General features: G+C 38.4%; 1 pseudogene across 1 annotated transcript; it reads right to left on the reverse strand.

The window, feature by feature from the left end:
- Positions 1 to 5088: 5088 nt before the first annotated feature.
- On the reverse strand, positions 5089 to 9440 carry LOC307069977 (ferritin heavy chain-like; annotated as a pseudogene). Its single transcript has 2 exons — positions 9364 to 9440; positions 5089 to 5673 (listed from the first exon to the last, which is right to left on the reverse strand). The product of its transcript is annotated as a ferritin heavy chain-like (transcript).
- Positions 9441 to 12043: the final 2603 nt, after the last annotated feature.

A 12043-nucleotide genomic window follows, 5' to 3' on the forward strand; every position in this document is an offset into this window, starting at 1 on the left:
GAAACAACCTAAGTTTCCATCATCGGATGAATGGATAAAGAAGATGTGACACATATATACAATGGAATATTACTCAGCCATAAAAAGAAACGAAATTGAATTATTTGTAGTGAGGCGGATGGACCTAGAGTCTGTCATGCAGAGTGAAGTAAGTCAGAAAGAGAAAGACAAATACCGTATGCTAACACATATATATGGAATCTAAGAAAAAAATGTCATGAAGAACCTAGGGGTAAGACAGGAATAAAGACACAGACCTACTAGAGAATGGACTTGAGGATATGGGGAGGGGGAAGGGTAAGCTGTGACAAGGTGAGAGAGTGGCATGGACATATATACATTACCAAACGTAAAATAGCTAGCTAGTGGGAAGCAGCCGCATAGCACAGGGAGATCAGCTCGGTGCTTTGGGACCACCTAGAGGGGTGGGATAGGGAGGGTGGGAGGGAGGGAGACACAAGAGGGAAGAGATATGGGAACATATGTATATGTATAACTGATTCACTTTGTTATAAAGCAGAAACTAACACCAAATTGTAAAGCAATTATACTCCAATAAAGATGTAAAAAAAAAAGTGTAGGCTGTTTTTATTATTGGATGCAAGCTAGTGATGCTGTAAAAGCTTTCAGCAAGTATGTGTTTCTTTCTTATATAAAGAACTGCCATTAAGGCTGCCCTAATATTTTTTAGATTACATTTACCTATAGATTACTTACAGGTTCAAATCTACAGTGGAAATAACTTTTTTTTTTTTTTTTACTAGTTTTGGAATGATGTTTTTAAACCAGTTCCTTAGAAGACTCCTATGTGACCCACACTAGTAAAATATACCTTCAGGTGCCTCCTCTGTCTGTAGGCAACAGCAGTGTAAAATATGTAAACAAATGAGTGTCCTTGTTTGCTAAAATTTAATCTGTTGATCATGTTGTATTATTGCTCTTCCCCAAATTCTCTCTCTCCGTCAGGTAACATTCCTTATTATTAGGAAGAGGAAGTTCCTTAACATGTTATTTCGACAGCATAATTTACCCAGATGATGGTCATTATGATGATGCTTCATTTGTTTTTGATTTATTTTACTTTTTTTGATGATGCTTTAGATTCATTTAGAGTCCACCATTCAGAGAGGAAGAATAGCTGGCCTACATTATTTCTCATACTTATTAAAAATTGCTGCATTCCCATTTGTGAGTTTGTTGAACGACTGGGTAGCATACCTCTTTATAAAGCTAAAATGGAGAGTAATAAATGAAAACACTCCCTAGCTATACTATTGATTTAATTGTTTATTAAAATAACCTCATATTGGACTTGTATTTTCCTCTTAGAAAATTGGCAAAATGCTAATATATTTAGTTTAACTGGACCAAGTACATGTCTTATTTAACTTTGATTCCCCAGCAGAAACTCATTTATTAAGAATAAATGCTTGGGACTTCCCTGGTGGTGCTGTGGTTAAGAATCCACCTGCCAGTGCAGGGACACGGGTTTGAGCCCTGGTCTGGAAAGATCCCACATGCCGCAAAGCTGCTAAGCCTGGGTGCCACACTACTGAGCCTGCGCTCTAGAGCCCGTGAGTCACAATTACTGAAGCTCACACACCTTAGAGCCCGTGCACCGCAACTACTGAGCCCACATGCTGCAACTAATGAAGCCCGTGCCCTCTAGGGCCCATGTGCTGCAACTACTGAAGCCCACATGCATAGAGCCCCTGCTCTGCAACGAGAAGCCACCACAATGAGAAGCCTGCACAGTGCAACGAAGAGTAGCCCCCGCTCGCCACCACTAGAGAAAGCCCATGCGCAACAATGAAGACCCAACGCAGCCAATAAATAAATAAAATAAAATAAAATAGAATAAACAGTCTAGAATATTGGACTTTATTTAAAAAAAAAGAGTAAAGGCCTGTTGAATCGAATTAATCAGCCAAACAGTAGACAAATGAAAGTTGTGGTTAATAAGATGGGCCAGACTGAAATAGTATTCTTGTTGAGAAGCTTACTTTAATCACCTTCTTATTTTCCAGCCTTATATAATCATGTATTAATGTGCTAGAATATTTCTCATATTGAGAAAATAATAGTTTTGTATTACGCTGAATCTGCCTGGGAATAAAATAGACACCTTATCAAATTCAGTGGAGGTGTCATGAGAATTGATACCTAAGGGTTGTTGTGGGAACACATTTAAATTTTAAAAATATACAAGATTTTTGATATTGTCTCATGCCCACTATATTGTTTGGGAATAATGCAGTTTCAATTTATAGAATTGCATCATGTATTTTAGGGCTGGAGAGAAACTTGATAAGTCCTGCATTGAACCTAAAGAGGAATGCATTGCAATAAGGTGCTCATTCAAAAATCAAATAATGATGTGAATAATGTTGATCATCTCTACTGGAGGAAAAACATGCTACACATTAAACATATTACTTATTATATATTTATTTAACAATCTTGGACTTTATTAATACAATGTTTTGTAGTATGTATGCCTTATTTCTTTTCTTCTAGTTAAATGTCTGAATTCTGAGAAATTTCAGCATGCTTTGGTGAGAGGAACAGTCATCTTATTTTCAAAAAGATGCAGGCACAGACTGTTTTTGACCAAAAGGTGTATTACTGACCAAAATTCAGCCATCTAGTCTGGAAAATAAATGAAGAATTCTGCTGCTGGTGAGATGAATACATAGGTAGAGGGAGGTGAAGAATATAAACTACTTAGCAGCCTTAAACTTTCTCTTGACTTTGATATAAGTGCTGGAGAAACATCAATGTTATCATTCCCAGAGACCATTCATTTAGAAATGTAAATTAGAACAGATGGAAAAATACAGTGTTGGGAGTTACCTATCAGGAAACAAAATGGATGTGTGTGATATCTACCCACTGTCATGGTGAGGGCCCTGCATTACACTTACTGTCTAAAGCTTACTGTGCTGAAACCTTCACAGCAAAGGTTCCCGTTCCTCATAATGACCTCTAAGTGAAAGTGAATGAGGTTTAGCTACCAGGTATGTGCTTCTGGAACAACACACGAAGGGCCCTATTTTTTTTTTTTTACTTTATTTTTATATTATTTTATTTTTTGGCTGCGTTGGGACTTTGTTGCTGCATGCGGGCTTTCTCTAGTTGCGGCAGGTGGGGGCTATTCTTCATTGTGGTGCATGGGCTTTTCATTTCGCTGGCTTCTCTTGTTGCGGAGCATGGACTCTAGGTGCACAGGCTTCAGTAGTTGTGGCTTGCAGGCTCTAGAGCACAGGCTCAGTAGTGTGGCACATGGGCTTAGTTGCTCCGCGGCATGTGGGATCTTCCCAGACCAAGGATCAAACCCATGTCCCCTGCATTGGCAGATGGATTCTTAACCGCTGCGCCACCAGAGAAGCCCAGAGTGGGACCTTTTAACGTTGTTTCCAAAGCTATTTTCTTTGGAATACTGTTCTGTGAGACTTGGTAGAAAAAGAATCCCATGATCAGAATGTTTGGGAAGCACTGAATATTTTATCCCCACGTTATACATTCAAAATGCATATTTTTTACATCAGACATAAAATTCCTAGAATAAACAAAAACTGAAAAAACAAAACAAAAAATCCTGCTAATTCGATTAATACAAGTTTTCCACTGAACACTTGTGAATGTTTTTGAGGCACTGGCTGATACTGAACACAGTCTTGGGAAGGTTGATCGAAGGAATTAAAATTCTGTAAATTATGAGGAAAACACTTTTAGGTGAGAAGAGGTGCATATGGTAGCAGGCTTCAGTATTCTGTATTTCCATTCGGGAAATTGTTCTTACTTGATCCCTTCCACCCTTGATCCTTTTTCCTTTCAGTGGACTCTGTAGTAGGGATAAAGGCAAAAATGTCATTTACTACCCTAGAAGAGCTATTTACTCTAGTGTAAATATAGTGGAGGCTGGTAAAAGTGTGTTGATAATAAGACATATTAGCTTAGGTTCTCTTGGTAGCAAATAACAAAAACTAAATCAAAGTTGGATATGTGAAACCCAAGGGCAGAAATACAGCCAGGCTCAGGAAAGGTCTAGGAAGCAGCTATATCATTTCCAGTAATGTGATTGCCGAACTGCTTTTCAACAAAGGGCGTCTTCCTAATGAACTTCAAAATGAGCTCTGCTGCTTGTTGGAGTTATATATATATATATATATGTTTATACATATATATATGTATACACACACACACAAGCATGCATATATACATATGATACAAAGAAAGAAAACATATATAAGTGGATGTTTTGTTATTACAACATGCATGCCAGGCATTGGTGACCATGGGAGGTCACCTCCGTGTTTCTGAGCAAGACAGCCTAACACTCATTTTTCCATTATCACTGTTGCCCAGAGTGAACTTGTCAAAGAGATACTCCACCATTCAGACTTCCAAACCCCTCCACCCCCCATCTTGCTACTCATACTTAACCATTAGTATTTGCATAATTAATGCACATAAACATTTCAGGTGAAACTGAAGACACCCTTTATTTTAATCCCTGCCCAATCCCATTCCCTTCACTTGTTCCCCAGAGGCAACTGCAATCATGATTTTCAGGCTATGGTTCTATACTTTCACTATGCACATGCACCCACATTCACCAGGTACCCCTACCTCACCCCACCCCACCCCAGTCTACCCCCATATACCTACATTATTTATAAGGGGAAGACTGATTTTGTGTTTTCCAGGGCCCCATGGAACACCTTCTTCCTCCCACTGTGGAGATCCTGAGCTGCATATGGTTGGGGTATGGCTGTGTTCAGAAACTCCTGGATACCTGTTTTAAAACTTAAAAAATGAGAGATTTGCCCACATGAATCAACCAGAGACCTTTATTTATTTATGAACCAATAACTTTATTGGAAGAAATGGAAAAACTGGAAGAAAAAAACTTAAGTGATAAAATAAAGTCCAGGAAAAGAGAGTCCTGCCCTTGTTGCCAAAAAAAAAAACCAAAACCAAAACTTAAGTGAACTTCTTCTGCAAGGGCACTCTTGCCGTCTGCATGGCAGGCATGGTGACCAGGGCTCTGGTCACCCCGTGGCTCTGGGGAAGTCCAGTCCAGGCTCAGTTCTTCTTGTCGCTGTCGCCCAGAGTGAGCTTGTCAAAGAGTTACCCTGCCAGCTCGACGTCTGGGGCCCCCATCATGCTCAGGGTGGTGACATGACCCTCCAGCTGTCTGATGAACGCCACCTACTGGCTGAGGTAGTGAGTTGCCAGGAAGTGGAGCAGGTGGGGGTCGCACTTGTCGGTGGCCAGCTGGTGCAGTGGAGCAGGCTCCGGGTCACTTGCTTCTCCAGGAACAAGGCGCACTTCATGGCCTTGAGGCCGCTCTTCCACCCGTCACTGACTGGCTTCCTGATGTCTTGGAAGTTGAGGCGGACCCCCGCGCTGGTTCTGCAGGCGCTTCAGGCCCTGGGCCCACAGTGGCGCAGGAAGAACCGGCTGAAGTGCTTCAAGGCCACGTCGTCGCGGTGGAGGTAAAAGGCCGCGGCCGGGCACACGAAAGAGGCCTGGAGCTGCAGGGTGAAATGGCTGTTGACGGCGGCCTCGCAGTCGGCGTGGTAGCTCTGGCGCACCTGCGAGGGCGGCGTGGGCAGCGTGGTGGGTGTGAAGGCCAAGGTGAAGGCGAAGCCGCGGGGCCTGCGGTACCTGTCTCGGAGTCCCTTTCACGTGATTTACCAATTTCCTTCCTCTTGGGTAAGTGCAGACTTCTCTTTTGTTTGTCAGAAAACAAAAGGCTTAGGTGTATTCTTAGAGAAAGAGCTTAACTGTGTGGATGTATTTCTCCCCTCCAGCCTCATTTGTCCTTTCACTGCCACTCAGCAAGCATTTTTTTTAACCCCTCAATGATGTTGTATGGAATGAGCCACAGTGGTAGGAAATACCATTGAGCTCAAATTATCTTTCATTCATTCATTCAGTAAATATTTATTGATTACTTAATATGGCCCAGGCACTGGTATGGGATTTGGGCATATATTAGTAACAAAGAGAGACAAAGTCTGTTCCCATGAGGTTTGTCTTCTAGTGGAGAAGCAGACCAAAACAAAACAAAACAAAAAACTACTGTTTTTCTCCCTTTCTTGTCTCCAGTAAATACGTATAAGATATTACACATGTATATGATATTAAAAAGTCAATATTTTCTTAGGAGTTAAGGATGTTATAGTGGAAGACATAAGACCAATCTAGGTATTTATAATTAATTAATTCAACAGCCATTTCTATACAGTATTCCAAATATGTGTCAGTGTTTGACTCTGGAGATACACAGAAGAATCAGACATGGTCTCTGTTCTCAAGGTACAAGAAAGAGTGATGGACTGTTTTAAGTGCTCTCAATGGTTTTAAAGTTTTTGGATAAAATAGCTGTTTTCACTTAAAGTTTTATTACCATGACTTTGACTAATGTACTTTTTTGGGGGGTCCCTTTATTTCTCTTTGAAAGCTCATGCTGTGCTATAATCATTGTTTATGAAGGAAGCAAAGGATCAAATATCAACTGTCACTTTGTACACTTATCTAAGCAATTTTAGAGGCATTTAATTGTTGAGTCTGTAAAGAAATAGAATAATAACTGTCTATTTGATAAGTTGATGTTAATGATAAGATCATACATTAGAGATGGAAAAGAACTACATGATCATTTTCTCAGTGAGATAAAATTGTATTCTGTGTTTGCTTAACACCAGTGTTTAGTCTTAATATAATTGCAATCTTTCAAAAATTTCCTTGGAATAGTCCATTGTAGACTTCACTGGAAGAATCTATTTAAATAGAAGAAATCTTGATTTTGTAGAACATTTTCTCCTTATGTCCCAAGATTATTTAATAATTAATTTATCTGGACAACTTTACTCTTCAAATATTAAAATAATATTATTGAATGGTTCTATGTGTACTAAGGGGTGATAATGGTGTTTCTCAGATTTTTTATCCCTCATCATTACTCCCTAGGTTAGAAGATAATGTTAAAATACATGTTATAACTAAGAGAAACCTAAGGTTTAAAATCTAACTTTTTTAAGGGAAATCAATAAACTAGCATGAACTGGAACCTCAAATTTCCATGAAGGAAATATACATATATCTAAACAAAAACATTGCATCCAGTTTTTCTTTAATGAGGAATGTAAAGCTAAGTACAAACACAGAATGAAAAAACTTCAGAGCAGATGATGTTTTTAGAAAAATTTAAAATTTTATTTTTTAAATGTATTTATTTTATTTTTTAATTTTTGGCTGCATTGGGTCTTTGTTGGATGTGGGCTTTCTCTAGTTGCAACGAGTGGGGGCTACTCTTTGTTGCAGTGCATGGGCGTCTCATTGCGATGGCCTCTCTTGTTACGGAGCACGGGCTCTAGGTGCTTGGGCTTCAGTAGTTGTGGCATGCCGGCTCAGTAGTTGTGGCACATGGGCTTAGTTGCTCCATGTCATGCGGGATCTTCCCGGACCAGGGCTTGAATGGATGTTCCCTGCATTGGCAGGTGGTTTCTTAAGCAGTGTGCCACCAGGGAAGCCCCCGAAATTAAAAAAATTTGATAATCAAATTTTATAGTTTATAACTTGGTCTGTGCTAAGATAATGTCTTTTAAAATATCAATCTAGGACTATAAGATGAAGGTTTCTTTGAAATGTTTGTGGTCAGTGTTGGTATTATGTTAGGATTCTCCAGAAAAACAGAACCAATAGAAGATATATTTGTATATTATATAAAATAAAGAATTAGCTCACGTGATTATGGAGGCTGACAAGTCTCAAAATCTGCAGTTGCCGTACTTGAGACCAGGAGAGTCCATGGTGTAGGTCCAGTGCAAAGGCCAGGAGGCTCAAGACCCAGGAAATTCAAGTTGAAGGCAGGAAAAAACAATGTCCCTGCTCCAAGGCAGTCAGGCAAGAGGAGTTCCTGCTTACTCAGAGGAAGGTCAGCATTTTTATTTTATTCAGGCCTTCAAATGATTGTATGAGGCTCATCGACTTTAAGGAAAGCAATCTGCTTTACTTAGTCTACTATTTCAAATGTTAACCTCATGGAAAAACACCCTTTCAGGCACAAACGATAATATTTGACTAAATATCTGGGTACCCCCTTTGAAGTTGACATATAAAAATTAGCTATCACAGTATTATTCATGATAAATGCAGAGTCAACAAATAAAAATTCTCATGCTATAATCTGCAAAAACTGTTTTGACTTTCAGTTCCCTTCATTAATTTACAAATGTTAAAGAACTAATAGTTGCACAACTGATATTAGACAATAAGTTCTGACTCCATGTCAATGATTAGCTCTCATTCATTCATTCAGCATATTTCTATTGAGCACCTATTATATGACAGGTATTTTCTAGGTACTAACATAAAAACTTGTTCTATAAGCTCCTCATATTTGTATTTCTTTTGTAGCTAAGTGCTAGTAAATGTTACATATAATTCCTTCTTTGAAAATTAATAGATGAAGTAGGATCAATGGTATAATCTTAAGGAAGTAGACCATAAGTAGCAGCAGTTGGTGGCTTATCTCACTCTCTGTGTTTTGTGTGTGTGTGTGTGTGTATACATATGTATAAATCAATCATTTAATGAGAGGTAGTGAAAAGTGATACATCAATATTCTATATCTCTGGGCTGTTCACTCTGCATTACCTCATTATTACAGATACTGGATTAGATTTGATTCTTATTACCCATATTTTACAGATAAAGAAATTGTGAATTAAAGTATGTAACATGATCAAACACAGAGCTTATAAATAGCAGAGAGTGACACTCTGAATTGGATTCCTCTCTAGGTAGTTTGGGAAGTTTGGCTGGACCATGAGCTCCATTAGAACAAAGACTGTTCAACTTGTGATGCTAAATTTCACATAGTAGGGGCTCAAAAATATAAATTAAAATATTGAGTGGCCTATGAAAAGCTTTAGTCTCATTATTTCTCCAAATTAAAAAAATGAGTGGGAGTAGATGTTGAATATATATTTAAACTCTATTTCCTTTAGAAGGAAAAAAAATCAAAGACACCCAATGGTGATAAATTACTATTATAATTTTACTTTAATATGCATAAACATAAAACCAGGCATAGAAATTGGTATGCTTTTATAACTGTAAACCAGACAATTTGTAAATATATGCAAATACAACTATAAAACTATTAAAATTAAGAAGTTCCAGTTACGCATCCGATTATGCATTTTGTCTTACACACAGTCCCTTGTCACTGAGAACACACTAGTTGACGAGATGCAGGTTTCCTTTCGAGTGCGCCATGTCTGTGTCCCGACATCCGTGAAAGATCTTAGCGCTCTACCACCCTTCTTTACTGAAGACATGACGTACTTTAGCTCATATGATGATTCATAATGTACTTTTGCTTTCAGGTAGTGGAAGTCATCATTCAAATATTGTCTGTCCATGTTCTCTTTTATTAGTTTGTGAAAAGTAATTCTGATGCAGTTTGTTGATTTCATGAAATACCATTAAAAGCCTCAGTAACTTCAATAACTGAAGAGGCTGTTCAAACTGGAAATTGAGGGGGAAGAGAACTACTGACAGAATTTTAAGGGATGACACTCTTCCCTTTGAGTTTCATTCTATTAAACTATTTTTCACCTCCCAGTCATCACTTTAAAAGGAAATTTTAGTGTTTGCAGCTGGTAAAATGTGACTATAAGGGTGGACATGCGACAGTTGTCCTTTTTACACTAGAACATGCCAGCCTAGCAGCAGTCACACTCAGTGTGATTCAGAACACACACGCAGGCATGGACAGTGAGTTTGTGCTGCTGCATTGAGCTATAGACAGATGCAGATAATTCTGAAAATGCTTCCAGTAATTTTTCATTTGGATGTAAACACAAGAACAGATCCATGGAATTCACCAATACAGGTAGAGAACACTGAGTTAGAATGGCATGGACACACCATATATCTAGTCAATAACTATCTAGGACCTAATATATTCCAGCTTTGTGCTAAATGCTGAATGATTGCAACAGGCGTTGACTTTAATCTCATGGGCCCTAGAGTCGGTTTCAGTTCACTATGTTCACTGACAGAATGTATATGGGATGGATGTAAAATTAGATGCTAATGAGTTGATAATAGAATATGTATATATATATTGAAATATTCATATATATTCAATAATATTTTGTTTGAAATCTTTACTACTATTGTCACAGATCCAGAAATTGCTACAGACGTTCTCATACCTTTTCCTACATAGCAATTAGGTTGAGGGAAAATATTTTTGGTGGAATGGTGTTAGTCAACCTACAAATCCAGAATGTCTTGGTTGAAAGTGTAGATACTTTGTTTCACTAAAATCAAGTGTAAGTTTTTCCAAACAAGTTAGGAAAAAAATGCAAAATCCTTATAAAATGTTCCTTATGATTCCATACCTTACTATACTATTAACCCAATGTGTTAATAAGCTTGTATTTAATGTAATCATTATTCTTCATAATTTGACATGAGTAATGTGCTCTCACATGTTAATTTTCTAAATTTTTTTTTTTTTTGCGGGACGTGGGCCTCTCACTGTTGTGGCCTCTCCCGCTGCGGAGCAGAGGCTCCGGATGCACAGGCCCAGCAGCCATGGCTCACGGGCCCAACCGCACCGCGGCACGCGGGATCCTCCCGGTTCGTGCCCCCCGCAACGGCAGGCGGACTCTCAACCACTGCGCCACGAGGGAAGCCCTAATTTTCTAAACTTTTTAACTATATTCTCAATGACTTATTTGCTGATTTCCTTTTTTATAAAAATATGATACCTCAACCAACCACTGTGAAACTCAGCAAAAAGTACAGTTTCCAAAGTAAATGTTTTGTAAAGTGTTTCCTGTGTATTATTCACATTTATTACTTTTCCTCTGACCTTTTTATATTTCAGTTCATACATGAAAAATAAACAATGTCCTTTTGACTTATTTTCTTGAAGTCTTTTGCCATTTTCCAAATATATCTGAGTAGTTAAGGTCAGTTAAACCTATTTAAAGTTTCAAATTTCTAGGAAATATCTGATATTTAGTAACTTTCTGCCCAAATGATTTTAAATCTCATTTATTATAAAGTGAATTAAAAGATTGGCATACATTCTTTAAATAGAAAGATTATCAACCTGCTTTTGCTAATGTAGATGGTGCTCTTAAGTTCTGATTTCATACATGACAAACAACCCAGGATTAAAGGCTCATTAATAATCTGCCAAATACTGTCAGCTGTATGACTCAATGCTCCATTAGTAATGTAATCCCTTGATTTTCTTCTGCCAGAAAAGTGATTCTTTGAAACCACTGGCAGTAATATGAATTTATACATTATGTGTGTGTGTGTGTGTGTGTGTGTGTGTGTGTGTCTTGGAAGAGAGACTGAACGCCAAGACAAAACCTTGCATTCCTTTACAGGACGTGCAATGCAGATCTATTGTGGAGTAACTGCTGGATCTGGGAAGGAAGGTGAGGCTAAAGGCAGCCCATTAGAAAGGGAAGAGGCTGTTGGAACTGGGAGTTGAGGGGAAGAGAACTACTGACAATTTTAAGGGATAACACTCTTGCCTTTGAGTGTCTGTGTGGTAGAGTCCGTGGCCTGGAGTAGAAGGGGGAAGCTGTACTAGAGCAGCTTCTGGTGGCGGGAATATTATTTTCTTATACATGCAGCTATTGAAACATTTCTCAGATCTTAACTGTCAAGGACAAAAAACAGTAATGATAACTGAAAATGTCAGTTCCACATCCACAATAATCTATTCACAATTGCTTCCCTCTTTCACGAGTTCTCTATCAATTATCCATGCTTTTATCCCCCCCTAAATCATCACTTTTTCCTTAATCACATGTATTCCTCAATTATGCTGTAGAGAACTGCAATTTTCCCTACGTGGCCCTTCCCCCTTAATCCTTTTTTTATTTTCCACATTAACAATCCCTAATTTTTAGAAAAAAGACAATAGCATATAAATGAATCAAGGTGCAGAATTCCTCAAATTATAAAAATTAATTCCTGGAGCGTTATTGAT

The sequence above is a fragment of the Hyperoodon ampullatus genome (assembly GCF_949752795.1).
Source record: "Hyperoodon ampullatus genome assembly, contig: scaffold_416, whole genome shotgun sequence".
In the NCBI taxonomy this organism is placed as follows: Eukaryota; Metazoa; Chordata; class Mammalia; order Artiodactyla; family Ziphiidae; genus Hyperoodon; species Hyperoodon ampullatus.